The sequence below is a fragment of the Calonectris borealis genome, chromosome 1 (assembly GCF_964195595.1).
Source record: "Calonectris borealis chromosome 1, bCalBor7.hap1.2, whole genome shotgun sequence".
NCBI lineage: Eukaryota > Metazoa > Chordata > Aves > Procellariiformes > Procellariidae > Calonectris > Calonectris borealis.
Window position 1 is genome coordinate 39,801,550 of NC_134312.1, and position 15,401 is coordinate 39,816,950.

Consider the following 15,401-nt stretch of genomic DNA (forward strand, 5'->3'; position numbering starts at 1 on the left):
GCTAAGAAATATCGTAATTATTTGCAGGCAATGTGTATCCTGCTTTGTATCAGCAGGGCTAATGATAGGCTGTTCACATCCAGAGGTATAATAATCCACATAAAACCAGTAGTATGTTGCATTTCTAAAACACCAATGGATCTGAAAACCCTTTTAGAAATGTAAGAAATACTGCCCTGGCATTTATGTTTCCAGCTCGATGTTCTAAATTAAAGCAACCGTAACGTGCTTTCCACCCACTTTTGAGCTTAACTAACCTACGGCTCCTACTTGGGGCTTAGAACTTGGGGAGAGAGGGACCATGTTATCCCAATGAGAACTTGGGGAGAGTAGGACCACGTTATCCCAACGGACGCGCCGCTATGGAGCACGAAGCGTCTTCGGGAACGTCTGACAGGGCTGGAGACGGGGCACAGATCAGAGGCCTGGCACTGCAAGGCAACCCTGGTCCCCAGCTTTAACACACTTTTGCAGCCCCTGCCCGCTGAAACAGCACATTTCGCTCGCGCTCCATCCCCGAGTAAAAATCTCCCGAGTCCCAAGCAGCGGCGTGTGGACGACGACAACGGCTCACGCGTCCTGCCCGCCCGCCTCCGGCCCCCACACGACCGCGGGCCCGGGGGAGGCCGGGCTCCCTCCCTCCCTCGCTGCCACCACAGGCGGTGGCGGCAGGCCGGGGGAGGCCGCAGAGCCGCACGGCGGGCGGCCCGGCCCGCCCCAGCGGGGTTTCCAGTCAGGGCAGCGCCATCCCTTGTCCCCCTCCGCCCCCGCCACCAGCCGCTCACTCTCCGCGCCGGGGCTGTGTGCGCGCCCGGGGCGGGTGTCACTGCCCCGCGGAGGCGAGGCCGCCCCTCGCCGCCCAGGCAGCCGCACCAACATGGGGCCCGGCGGCCGGGGTGGGGAGCGATGGGGGGGAGGGGCGGCGGCGCGGCGCCGTGCCGCGCGCCTGCGCAGAGGGAGGGGAGCGGCGAGGTCACCCCTCCCCTCCGCACCGCCCCCGCCCCCGCCGCGCCAGAGCGAGGCTGGGCGTGCGGCGTCACGGCGACGGCCCCAAGCCGCGCCCCGGCACAGGCAGCGAGAGGGAGCGGAGCGGGCGGCGGGCGGAGCGCAGCGGGCTCGGCCGGCGAGGCGGCGGCGGCGGCGGCGGGGAGCGGAGGCGCTGTCCGGTAGGTCGGGAGCGCGGGCCGGGCCGCTGTGGCGGTGGGGTGGGGAGCGGCGTGTCTGGTACAGGTGGCGCGGCGGGGCGGGGACGGGGCCGGTGGGGGCGGCGGCAGCAGTGGCGGCGGGGGGGGGGCGAAGCGGCGGCGGCGGCGGCGGGGAGCGGCGCGCTGTGAGGGAAGGGGCACGAGCCTGAAACATGGCGGAGGAGGAACTGGGAGCCGCCGCCTCGTCCGGCCTCAGGCGCGGGGGGACACTGCGGGGGGGGGGTGGGGAGGGAGAGTGGGGCGCTGAGGGGCAGCCGCTGCCAGCCGTGCCGAGGGCCCGGCCCTGCCCTTCGCCGCCACCCCCCTCCCGCCGGTTCCCGGAGCAGAAGTTGGAGCGGAAGCGGAAAGTTGTAACCCCGCGGCTCGGGGCCGCGACGTGGGGCCCGGCCGGGTGCGGGGAGGGGCGGGTGACGCCCGGCTCGGCCCCGCCGCGGGCGGGGAAGGGGACGGTCCCCGGCCGCCGCCGTCGTCGTTGTCAGCGGGAAGTCCGAGCCGGAGCCCCACCTAGTCCGGTCGTCGGAGAGAAGCTGCTTGCTCTTTCCGGCCGGTGTGTGGGGGCGAGGTGAGGGGGGGAGAGGCGGGGTGCGGCCGGCGGGTTGCCCGGCTGGCCTCGGGGCGCTGCGATAGTAGCGCCCCGAGACCGACTGGGCAACCCGCCGACCGCCTGTGCTTATGCCTGGGGTAGCCACGGAGTGGGAGAAGCAGGCAACGTCGTGGCCAGCGAGTTCCCCTCATGCTTGTCACAAAATAAAAAGGAAAAGGGGATGACAGGGATGTTCGTCTCGTCTAAACAACCCCCACACGCGTGTCAAAGCAAATGGAAGAATTTGACTGACGCTTCCTGCGCCAAACACATCTAATTACCCTGAGATACCTTGTACCCTTCTGCATGTGTTGGTGAAGCAGCGGTGGAAGGAAAGCGAAGTTTGCAAAGGGTCGAATAAAACCAAATCCGAGTGTTTTCACGTTGGTCTCGGATTACAAAAAGAGGATAATAAACCGAGGTTTCCTGCAAAAAAGATCAGTGTGCTTTTACTCCCTTTTCCATCTTAAATGGATGCGTTATCCTTTTCAGGGGTTATTAAAAAACAGCTTTTTCTATACTGCTTTGGGGTATGGTAGTAAGGTAGTATGGTTCCAAGAGAAGAGGGTATTTCAGAGATGCCCAGCTTGAAAATTGCACAGGTCGTGTGCGTGTTCTTGCATTTAGATGTTTTGATTACTGTAATTTGTTATTTCCAGCATATAACAGCTACATCTTACCCCAATGTGAAATGTGTAGACAGTGTATGACAAAGACTTCTCAGTACTCTTTCACGGTAAAATATACATTGAAATTACTGTTATAAAAAAGAAGACACGAAACACACTTCTTTTTCATAAATTATAATTAAAAGGCAAAGAAGCAATCACATTGTCTTATATAGTAACCATTCAAAACCAAATGTATTTCCCTTTGGAAAGAGATTCTTTTCTCCTCTGTGGAAAACTTGCAAAATGAATCAAATTACCATCTTTTGGATGACTTGCCTCTGTGTTAAAATCGCAAGCTTTTGGGAGAAAAAAACCCAAAACAAACTTGCTACAGTCAAGTGTTTTCACTTTATTCATTGCATCTTTTTTTACTCTTGCTCAAAGTCTATCTTGTAGACTTCATTCTAGCAAAAAATGAGCTGAGTGAATAGTGGAGGTTACCTTGGCTGTTCATATCAAAGGCTTTGCAAATAAACTTTCTAGCTAATTAGATGCAGTGTTTTATTCCTTGGTATCTGCATATTTTCAGGGATGCTTCTTGTAGTGGTGTGAACTACTTCAAGTTCAACTTGCAACTGTAATGTAAAGCTTTATGATTACCTGTAGCTAAATAACTGAGTTTTGAGTTGCACTGTACAATATAAATGTCGTGTATCTTTTTTGCGGCAAAGCTGATCATACTTGGAGCACCTGTCTGCCTGGGGGTGAAATAATCTGCAAAACAGAGTTGAAAGACTATAAGTGTAAAAACAGAACTTTTCTATGGGGGAAAAAACTCAGTAGTCTTTTCACTGTCTGTAACTGTGTGTCTTGCTTCTATTACTACATACCTGCACCGGATAAGTTTTCTGAGTGGAATTAAAATTGTGCTATTTTGTTCCGAAGCTCTGCTATGGGACAGTTCATCAAAAATAAATCTGAAGTGAGCCATGACAGTTCTCTTTGTGCCCTGCCAGTTTTGCGGAGTAAAACTGACTGTGTTTTTAATTGAGAGCCTTTCTGGAGCAGAGGCAAACAGATGGGAATTTAGGTGGGGGCCTACAAAAGGAGAAAGAAATTACTTATATGGCTGAGGAAGGAAGTGTGCTGAAGACTACACTGTAGCTTGTGATCTAACAGTTAGTGAATGTGACTGGGAACTGAAATAAACAGTTGTCCACCTATCACCTGGAATGTGGGAAGTGCAAGAGTCACAGAAGTACTTGAGTACTTGATGCTTGCTGCTATAGTGCCAATCCTGTCATCCAGGCAGAGCTCTGCTAGGTGCTCGGAGTTAGGTAGGGAGAGGTGCTCTTAAGGGTAAGAATAACTTAGATAAAAACAGGCACTCTGTTGTCCTTGGGTGTATGGTAAGAGCGTAGGCGGGTCCTTTATGAATTGGCCCATCTAAGTAATGCTTAGATGACTTTCAGATACCTAACTGACATTTGAGAGTGTTCTTCAGGGTAGGCTCAAGTTGGTATGAGTTTTGATCAAAATTGCTCTTTTAGTGAACCGATCACTAAGCATACCCTGTGCAACAGAAGTTCATGTTTAGCTTGTGGTTGCAAGCACTGCCACTCTTTTGCCTCAGAACAAACACAAAAGCAGACTGAAGTGCAGTGTGTAATGTCAGTGCGTTGAATCCCTGCTGAGTTGGGGCAGGCTTCTGCTGTGTTCTGTTGCATCTAGGTCAGGTAGAGAGATATTTTAGACAGCCTCCTTGTTCGGAGAGATTGAAGGAGTATCTACAGTAACTACACCTTCATATTCAAAGGCAAACTTTGTTTTCCTGCTCAGACGTGGTTAAGATGGTCTGTTTCTACTCTTGCATAAAGCAGAGAAAAAGGAAGGTTTTTTGTTGCTTGAATGCCATTAATAGGGGACCTGTTTTCAAGTCGATTTAGTTTTCAAAGTTGTTCAGCAGTTGGCTGCAGTAGAGCTTTAGTATCTCACTTAAAGCATCTAATGTATCATTCTCTCCTTAGGGCCATGAGAAGACCAAGTGGGACAGGCGTAGTAGAAGCAATATTCTGATGAAGTTGTGGCAGTTTGCTTGCAGTAGGCAAAAAAAAAGAAAGTCAAAAGACCTTGTCTGCTGGCACAAACTGTTTCTTCACGGAACAGTTGAATGAAGCTACCTTCAAAAGTGGCAGAAGGTTCTGGCTGGAAGCTCTCATCGGTCGAGCTTTAGAATGCCTAAAGAAACAGTGGACAACTCAAAGTGAAAAGGGTTTTTTTATTATTGTGTGTGCCTGTTTATGTACGCTGTTGTGAGCTCCTGACTAGCAGCAAGGAAAGGGAGGAAGGCTGTAAATGCTGGGTTGGAAATCTGCCTATTATGCAACTTTTGAAATATAAAATGATTTGGGAGCCCTCTAGCTATGCAGGATGCTCTTTTTTCAAGAGCAGTGTTTTAATAGTAATTTTTACTACTGAAACAATGGAGTGAAAGTTACTGTAAGACCCTACAGGAATGTGTGTAGCAGTGTTAAAGGAACTTTTTAGAGTTGAACCAGGAAGAAGAGGAGGCATTCGACAGTATCTTGTACACTGCCCCACTCAGCTTTATAGTTATTAATCTAAGGACTTGATGTTATTTGAAGTAAATCCCTGCTATGCAACTATGAAAAGAGACTGCCAATTACAGTACACATGGTTAGTTCATTCTTGGCCAAGGGAGGCAGGCCAGACCATAGTGCAGGAGTGGGACAGTCTAGCCCTTCTAATGGTCTGGTGTTTGCATCCTGTGGCAGAGAAGCAGCATCTCATGTTTCTCTCCAGCCTGAGATTCTCTTCAGGGAACCCCTAGTTTCTTAGATCATTTTGTATCATTCCTGCAGCTGTTGCAACACAGGAAAGTGTCCTAAATCTGAATGACCTGACCAGGTCTTCTGCAAAAAGGATATTGTGTGCCACTGTTACTCATTCATGAAATAATTTTCAATATAACTCTAATCATAGAGCTGTGAGAAACTTTATATCATTAAATTTCTGGACAGTCTTGAAGAACTGGAACAGGAGAACAGTTTATTTTCATAACTGAAGACAAACTTAAAGCAAGGATCTGTAGTTATAATTCTTGTCTTTTTTCATAGAAATTGATGAGAATGTGCTCTTTGCATCAAAATTTGTTGACATTGAGGTGAATATTACTCTTACTTGCTTTAATTATAACAGTTATTATTAAGTCTTGATTTCAGTAGGTAATCTGGATTAAAGGAAAAGATGTAGTTTAACAGTATTTCCTTTAGTGTGGCTGACTTCATAACTTCATGTGAAATTAGATGGTGCAAGTTTTTTCTTAAATTAATTTGCTGTCTATATCCCAAATAATGTATGTTGGCTGGCCCCCTCTTCAGTTAATCTAAAATAACTTGTGAACACACATAGTCCCTGCAACTGTTTCTTTTTGTTTCTCTGTATTAGTTGTCTTAGCTTTTGAAGTTGTGTCCTATTTTTTCCACTCAGTCTCTGTTTCTGCAACTTAACTAGTGCCTTCATTTTTTTTCGTGTCTGCAATGAAGGGAAATTTCTTAAAAGCATTCTTCATATATCAGGAAGAAGCAAAAAGAGTACTCCCACATCTGTGTTAAAGATGAACAGCAGATATGTGTGAGTTACCTGTGTGGAGTTCAAGAGGAGAGGTACAGGAGACAGAAGGAGGACCTGTGCATTGCTAGGTGTGGCACTTCAGCACTACTGAAATCAAAACTGTTTTTGGTAGTTGCAGGCCAGACCAGCTACTTGTGTTTTTTCTAAAGGTTTCCTGTACATTCAGTATTTTTTATTTAGGATGAAGCTAGTATGCTGAACAGTGCTTGGACTGCATCAGAACCCAGACAATACTGATAGTTCAGTTGTGCAGTTGTACAATCCTTGCTTGCAGTTACCAAACTTCTATAACATCTGGTCTGATACTTCCCCCAAAAGTGATTCATTAGAAGACTAGTGGAAAGTTGCAATGTGTTTTGTTTTTTCTGAATGTCAAGAAGGGTGAACTGTAATATGGAATGGAAGTAATCTATTAAGTGGAAGTTATCTAAGAATCTTATTCTCTGCAATACAGTGTTTCGGACTAGATTATTTGTTTATAATGTAACATCTACAGTTGAGACTGAGCTGTGCGTGGCTGTGTGTCCAGGCTTATGTGGTTAGTTAAGTGTAGGGACAGCCCAGTGCCATACGGTGCAGGAACCTCTTTTATTAATCTTGCAAATGTGAAGTGGTTAAGGTGAATTGTTAGATGTTGTAGATGCCAGTAACCTTCCTCTGATCTTTCATTGTGAAGCTACTTACAAGGTAACATTCTGAAAGCTTGATGTACAAGATGACCCATAAGCGTAAGCTATTTGGCTTCATGTGATTGCTTTTTGCATGCAGTATTGTTGAAGGATTTTCTTGGGGTTGGAAAAGTGTATAAACTAATTCTGCATGCAACATCTTGACTCTTATGCTTCTGGAGTTATATTTATACAGTTAGTATGTATAAGGATATATTGTACTGTCTTTCTGTGACCCTTCTGACTTTTTTAAAATGGAGAATTGATGGACAGTAGGCATTCTGTGAGTGTGGTGGTTTTATTCCCATTCAGGGAATGGTCCTTTTGATATTTACTGCCTATTGTTTATATTGGTGTAAACGTACAGGAAATGCTATGTGTTTTCATGGATTTTATGATGAGCGGCATCAGAAATGAGTTCTTGGCAAGTGTGACTTCGCTTTCAGAGTTCTTGCACATATTATACCAGTCCATAGATGAATTTCCAAGATAGTTTTACATCAACAGTATTCACTGAATGCAAGTATACAATTTGAGATGCCTTGGACTTGTGTTCTTAGTGTGCTGTGAAATGCTGTGTTCAAAATCCAACTTCTGCTGACATGAGTTATTTGAGAATAAGCCATGCTTCTAGAAATTGATGTCAAATTGTCATCTTAGCACTTGGTGGAACATAAGAGACTGTGTAGTAGTCCTGTGGAATCAAGAAGGAGCATCGGAAGAGGCAAGAATAGCTGACTGTCATGCTGGAGAATCACCCTTCCATTTTTCTGACTTAAGTCAGAAAAATTTTTTTTGACTTAAGTAGCAGATTAGGTGGGATCTCACCAAAGAAAAGACACCGTGTTACTTGATATAGATCATCCTGGGCATTGAGGAAGTTTGGAGGCCAATAGAGAGAAGTCTGTGATACCGTAATAAACAGGCATTCATAACTCTCACTTTTTAACTGGATGCTTGGTCTTCACATGTTCTTACTTTTGGTGTACGATTTTCTACTTGCTTTTTATAATCTGAATATTAGAGAGAAACAAGCATTTCTGAATGATACCTATTTCTGGTCATTGTATGTTCTTACAGTTTATTGTTACCTTTTCACCTTTCTTTATATTCAAGCAAGTCCATTGTTTTTTTTTTTAATGATCCTCTGTTTTTTTTTTTCTGATCTCCCTAAGCCTTTTATTTCAGGAAACGCCCTAAGCTAAATTGAGGTTCAGCCAGAGATCTCGCATAGAAAACTTAAGTGTGATAGCTGAAGTTCTGCAAAAACTGAGTAGCTGAAAACAAGGCTTTACAATTAAGTGCTTTAGGCCCCTGTATGTGCTGATGTTTGGCATCCTTTTGATCTGTGTATTGCTTTTCATCACTCTTAAGAGAAATCTCAGAAGAAAAGTGCTCTATCTATGTGGGTAGGAATTAGAGTGAGAAAATAAGAATATTTCATGCAAAGCTTAGAATGAAAAGATCAAGTAGGTTGTACAGCTTTATTCTTGACGAACAAAGAAGTCCTGATGCTACCTCTTCCTTTTCTGCTAGAAATCTGGGTCCTGTCTAGCCAGGAAACTGATGAAGAAGCAACATTAAGTGCACGTTAGTTTGGACTTAATTTAACTACAGTAACCAATATTTTGAGCAATGTGCAGTCTTGCTAGCTGAAAGTACATCCTGCTTCTAGCCAGAGGCAAGATCTTAAGAAGCAGTTTGCAAATACTTTTTCCAAAGACAAATATATCAACTTGAAAATATTTGTATTTTCAGGTAATGTAATTATTCCATTACTTAATCTTTTTGTGGACTACTTTTTAAATGAAATTTGGTGCTGTAAGTTTCACAGAAGAAAGCTGAAGCCTCTTTTCCAAGCTGAATGCTGAATCTGCTGTGATAGTAGAAGTGAAAATAAGGAACCATTCACAGCCCTGTATACAGAAGGTTGAAGTCATAGATCCCAAGAACCTAAACAGAGGACACACTGGGTAAACTGGGAGCACCCTAAGCAATGTGGAAATACAAGACTGTGGTTTCATGAAGGATAAACTTGCTTCACTGGAACAGTCAGGGTAGCCTGAAAAGTCATTCTTCCACTCAGGCTTTGCCCAAAATACAGCTTGTTTTGAGACGCATATATTTAACTTACTGGAAGTAAAACTCTTCTTCAGTAAAAGATTTAGGATGTAGTAGTAATACTTGTTCAAATGCTGTGGTGATTGTCGTAGACTAAATGATAGATGACTCTTGGGAGACCAGACATGCTGATTTGTATTTATAAAGGTCTGCCCATCCAAACCTCTGGAGCCAATTTTAAATTTCAGTATGCTTTGGACAGCTTCTGCTACCTTATCAAAGTACATGTTTGATTTGACTTAACAGCAAAGTGAGTCTTAAGGTATGACAAGTTTCTCCAGAAAATGGCAAACTTTGAAGATGCAGAGGAACCAAAGAGCGTAGTCTATATAAGAACTAGAGTGATCTTAAGAAGATTCAAATAGACTCTTGTGGGGACTTGATTAAACAAGTTTAACCCTCATTAATTTGGTAACTCTCTACTAAAGATCTAATCCATGTAATAGAAAGTGGTGTAGGAATGAGTGTAATTCAAATTCATTTGGTTAAAATTATTCAGCTTTTTGTGTAGGTGTCACTGTGTCTATGAGCTCAGGCTTGTAAGTGTGAATTGCTTACCTTTGGGTTCCTGCTCATAACTGTTAGATTTTTCCCTCTCTTGGAAGTTCCTGACCCATTAAGTGAGACTTTTTTGGGGCTGTCTAGGATGTATCGGCTGCTCACAAAGCAGATGCAGAACTACAGTAGTTCATAGCTTGGCATGTTAATATAGGCCAGCATTTGTTTTCGTGATTTTCTTTCTTTTTAAATACCCTTGTCTGAAGCTTGTGACAACTTAGCAGTTGCCTCAGAAACAACCAAGTTGTATGTGCATCTGCATATTGGCAGAGGTGTGGAGGTCAACTTGTACAGTTGTCGTCTTCTAGACAAGGTATGTTTGAGTTGGATGTTCCCTGAGGAGCTACCATCCCTAGGTTCAAGATGCTACTGCCTCACTGCCAGAAACAGAAAAGGATGTTCTGCCCAAGTTTTGGCCACTTCAGTTAAACACTTCAAACCTTTTACAAACCCACCTTCATCAGTGGATTCAGCTAATAAAGTTAACTGTGAAAAGAAGCAGTTAAGGTTGTACCTCCATTATTGCAGAGGTAACAAAACCATGTGGCAGAAGATGGTAGTTATTGCTGGATGTTGGTATATGCTTTTTTCAACTTAACCTCAGGACAGATGTCTCAAGCTTTAACAAAAGAACTATTTGTGAAATTACCTATAATTTGGGTGACTTTGAGTGACGTTTGCTGCTCATGTTCAAATACCATTTTTCTATTAGGGAAGTATTGATTGAAAGGTCAAAACAGCCATGAGTTACAATTGTTTGGGACTTGGCTGGTATGGTTCATTTATCATGGAAGAACTAATTTTATTCCTGTTAATGAATGCTAGTAGCTAGTATTCTCAATTTGCATAGAATCAGTGTCCTTTCAACAGATGAAACTTCTAATCTTAATTAAAATGATGTATGGGAATTTGTAAGACTGCTCTCAGGCTACCAACCTGATTTGCAATAGTGTTACTGTAAATCATACTGTGGAAGGATACTTTGTGTGTAAAGGGCCTACATCAACCAGACTTAAATGGTCAGTAACAAAAGATCATATATAATGAAGGAAATCTATATATCTGTGCCTTGACGACATGTTAGTAATCTAAACAAACCTGAACTGAAACAAAACTTTTAATAATGAAGACAGTGCAAGTAATGATACCTTGGCAATGCCAGTGCTTGTGTACCAGGGATGTATATGTTGTGTGGGTTATACAGAAAAATAGACAGGAGGGACAAAAATTCAGGTGGTGTTGGAATTGCAGTTGAACTGAGCATTGCCTTATGTCGTAGAAGGAAACCCGATACAAGGCTTTGCTGGTTCAGCAGCCAGTGCCACAACTGGAGTAGAGCTAGGATTGCCAGATGTTAAGCAGATAACACATGGAATTTGAGACTGAGTCGTGTTTCTGCAACAGAAGTTAAGCTGCCTTTTTCCAAAGAAGAGTATCTTAAGCCAACTGGCAAGTTTATTCTTGAAGTAACTTTCAAACTGCACGAGTGCATTTTTACAAGAGAAGTATCTTGACTCTGAAAATTTCCATGCCTTACTTGTAGTCCTGCTGGCTTTAACTGGTTTTGTAGCTTAAAAGATAAAATTTACTGTAACAATTATGCAGAGAAACAAATGCTTATATCTGGTTTTAATCAGAAGGATGCAAATCAGGTAAAGCATGTTGGGTATACCATGATGTGGCAATCCATTAATTGATAAAAGTTTTAGAGCTAAATACTGATCCTTTCCTGCAATGACAGTAGAGCCAATTTCATAGCAGTAAATTGCTGTCTCAGTTCTCAAAACTTGCTGCATGGTGAATACTTAGCTTATGCCTAGCAAGATATCATAATATGGTAATTATGCATTCTCTGAATTTAATATACGTGTGTATTTTTAAAAATCTGGGTGTTCTTCTTTCTATTTATTGTCTGCCTGGATTTTCTTTGCAAGCATAAAAACATTTGCAATTGAGTTTCTTCAGGAATTCCAAGATCATCGTTTTAGCTGGAAGTCTGACTGGTAGAACATGCACAAACAACTTTCATGGGGGATAGTGACTATTTTACAGAAATAGGGAGAAAATGCAAAATCATGGCAAACAGTCACCAAAAATAAGAATAAAACTGATAAATGTTCCAAACTCCAATTGAGGCTTAAATAGACTCTATAAATTAGGTTTTGTAAGCTCCAAATTTGGATTGACAGATTTGAATTTTTGCACAAAGTTGAAACTTGAACTCAGTAAGTGTTGAAGCATAGCATATTTTTTAGTAGCTTAAGAATGTTCATGACATCACTTGTTTGAAATGACTGTTTTACAGTTTGTATGAAACTACTGCAAGTTGCACATGCTTGTTAGTCTCTTTCATCTTGATGTATCAGTGGCTTCAAGCAGACCAGTTTTCATCCTTAGAACATGCATTAAGTTTGTGTTCAGATTTATGATCTAGCTGGGAGTTAACTTTGACTTAAGGAAAAAAAACAGATTTTATTTAGCTATACTAATTATAGACAGTGGAACTAGTCTCACAAGGTAAGCTCACGTTAGCTGCTTTGCAGAAATTGCCCCTGTGTGCAGTATTAATCAAGGTAGCTCCCTTCAGTGAAAGGAGGAAAACTTGGTTAAGCTATCTCTGTGTGTAAGTATCCCTGTGGGCAGTTCAAGGAGCAACTTAAACCTCGGTGCTCTGTTTATGTTGCAGTAACTTTTTCACAGGTCTCTGCCTTTTTCTCAGGTGGTTAGTATGATTTCATGACACTGGATAAGCTTAATCACCCAGACAGCTTTTTGAAAATCCTCTGAAGTTTCTCTGGCATCAGTTAAAATATTTGAACATAATTGAAGAAATGTTTTTGTCCAAGAAAAATTACTCTGCTAGTGCCCAGAAGAACTAGCTGTCCACCTGACAAAATACTTGTTTGTTAAGACAAGAAGTTATCAAAACCAGGTAAAAACTAGAAATAAAAATAGCTTCTAGCTTTGTTTACCGAACAGTTGACTTGCTTCCAAAGAGTCTGCATTAGTAACGAAATAGCTCTACTTCCAGGAGTCTTGAGTATAAAAGTCTTTAATTAGACCCGATCAGCTTTTCAGTGTATCTTGTCTCCAGAATTGATTTCTGAATAATGTTTTCTATAAATAAGTGTGAAAGTCAGCTCTGGAGTATTTTAATTTCTCTTTTATAAGAGATACTGCATACCCTGTTGAGTAAGGATTATCTGAGTTGCTTTAATTCCTAAAGCATCTAAAAGTTGGTGAAAATGAACAGGCTTCCACTTTGGGTTATGTTGTCAAGGTGCTGCTTAGGCACTGAAATTATTCTGAAAAAAAAAAAAAAAACAAACAAAACCCAAAAATCTCCTTGGAGTTGAGGGATAAGAATTTAGGACTTCCCCTTACATGTAAGTATTTGGGGAATATTAAGAACAGCACACATCCTCTCTAATTAGTTGCTTCCCTGAAGAAGGGTTTCTAAACCAAGAGGCTCAAAACTTGGTGGAATCTGGATGGTACAGACAATTAGAAAGATTTGGGTTTGGCTGTCTGAGACTGCTCCAGTACCAGAAGTGGGAAGCATGTTGTCTGGGAAGACTTAATCCTCTGACCTCGGTTGGTCCTGTGACTGAACTAAAGCTATTTTTCCAAATGTCTGACCGTTGTTGTCTACCATCTTAGGGCCAGTATCCCCTCTCTGAGAAGCAGGTTTTCCTTCCTTGGCTTTTTTTCCCTCCACTGCTAATTGTAAGCAGGTAAACCAGTCAGTTAGTTTGCTTCATCTGTCATTTTAATGTTTGAAACTTTTTTTTCTCATGCAAACATTTGAGATTAATTTAGGAGTGCTATTCCCAAGGTGGTTCTAACAAAGAGTCTCTTCCAGAGAGGTAAATGTGCTGGGGCAGAAGCATTATGAAAATTTTAGTGAATACACTGCACATTCACCATATAACCAGAATGTCAGGGTCTGAACAAGAATCATGGTGTCTGTAAAGTGCTGAATAATCATGATCCCTTCTGAAAATTATAATGCTTCTGGGAGGGACTATTTGTTTAATTCCAGACCTGAACAACTAGTTCACATAAGTCAGTCTTAGGGATATCTTCAAGTAGTGACTGTATTTAGTTCATGTCTTTAGCCTGGGGCTGAGCTCCAGTTACAGCTTCATTTGGCTTAATATCACTTGGAAATATTGGATTATTAGCTTTCCCATTCCTCAGACAGGTAACAAAGTTGAATCAGAAACCAAAATTTGAAGCTGAAAGAGTTGAAAGAAAGCTAGCAAATTAAATTCTACCCAAAAAAACCCCCAACAACAACAACAAAAAACCCCAACCAAACAAAAAAAACCCCAACCAACCACTTTCATAAATATCATATCAAGCCCAATTACCAATGGTATTTGAATCTTGATGAATTCTTCATTGTGTGATTGCTTTTTAGGAAAGCTTTACAAGCAGTAAGTGGGTAGTTTCTTCATTCACTGCTAAAGTAGGGTTTCTTATTCCTCAGCTTTCTTAACATCATCAGTTTGGTTTGCGTTTTTCTGGAGATATAGTTCAAGAAATTGTTCAAGAAAATGTCCAGGAGGCACTTTTTCCTTGTTTATCTGGTAAGGGCAGAAGCTGAAAGACTTGTCCTTGATGTATGTGAAGCTTTTAAAATACATTTCTAGAGTGTTGTCTTGGTTAACCTTTCTTCCTTCTGTTCAAATGGTGTTTATTCAAAGATCCGCTCATCCTTCAAAGCGAATCTTTACTGGAAAAAGTGTCCATGTGCGTATAAAGCTCTTGCTCCTTTAGTTTATCAAGTACTTTAATTTTAAGAAGTGTGCCATTCAGAAGTAGAATTAAGCAGTTACTTTAATACACTACGCTAATGCATTAATACATGCATTAATTAGAAAAAGTAATATGAACAAAGTAACTAGAGAGGCTGCACAGACCTGGTGGTTTTATGGACTGTTACATTTCAGGAAGTATGCAAGGCAGTTACTGAAGTGCCACTTGCAGTTAGTGGAGGCAGTCTGAAAGTAAGCTCTCTACTTTCGAGAAATTGTATACTTGAGACAGCATTGGAAGCTGGTTTATGTGGAAACGCTATTTCCTGAAGAAGAGTAGCTTCACTCGTTTTTCTTTCTAGCTAAATCTTGCATTAGACATCACCAGAGTTCACAGTTATGTCAAATATCTGTGCACATAAATATTTGACTCAGCTGTTCAAAACCAGTACCCACTTCAGTTAAGAGGGAAAAAAAGCCTTACTTTTTGCATGCTTCCTATCTTCTTGTTCTTTAGCGCCTGCATAGAGGCCACAGTTGACAGTATTTTCCTGCCTGAAGATGGAGGAGCAGAAAAATGAAAAAGCAAGGGAGGTTGGCATTGCTTTCACTCCTTGCAGGTCTGTCACCTTAAAGGTAGCCAGCCTTCAAAGCAAAATTTCTCTCTTAAAATAGACTCTACTAAATGAAGAGGGATTCAAACAGGTTACTTGGTTTATTTGGTAGGAATAAGTTTAAACTCATTTATATCTAATTGTTGGGTGATTCGGTGGATACTTCTTATTAACTGCCCAATAAATTGGGGGGGGGGGGGGCGCTTATCTGTTACTCAGTTATCATAGTCTCTTCATTTCTGTTGTGCCCCTTTGAGTATATCCATTTCACAGCCCTGAGATTGGGTGATCTGGGGAGTATAGCCAAATACTGTTGTTGGACTTAACCCTATCCTGTTCTAGAAAAGCTGGCCATGCTGTGATATAGCTGTAGATTTAGAGTGCTAAGTTTTAGACAAGGAAACACGTAGACCTAACTGTCTTCTTTGAATGACTGAGATTGTGTGATCTAATGATCCTTTTTCCTCCCTTCCAGTTAATACAATTGCTTTCTGATAACCTTTAGAACTGAAGGGTATCATTGAAATGACTGGTTAGTGCAGACTGAAAATTATTCTTAAGGTGCTACATTGAGCTCTGTCTTGACTGTACAAATGGTTTCATAATTACATATTCTTCCAAAGTTGT

At 42.1% G+C, this 15,401-nt stretch overlaps 1 protein-coding gene across 2 annotated transcripts in view; it reads left to right on the forward strand.

Annotated features, from left to right (window-relative positions):
* Positions 1-1,024: 1,024 nt before the first annotated feature.
* RAP1B (RAP1B, member of RAS oncogene family) overlaps positions 1,025-15,401 on the forward strand; it is a 34,227-nt gene continuing 19,850 nt past the window's right edge. The window contains exon 1 of one of the 2 annotated variants that reach the window (XM_075149405.1): positions 1,025-1,166. The gene's annotated coding sequence lies outside the window, so the exon portion shown is untranslated. Of the gene's footprint in view, positions 1,167-14,758; positions 14,781-15,401 lie in introns of those variants that run through there. The other variant, XM_075149416.1, reaches the window with a different exon arrangement.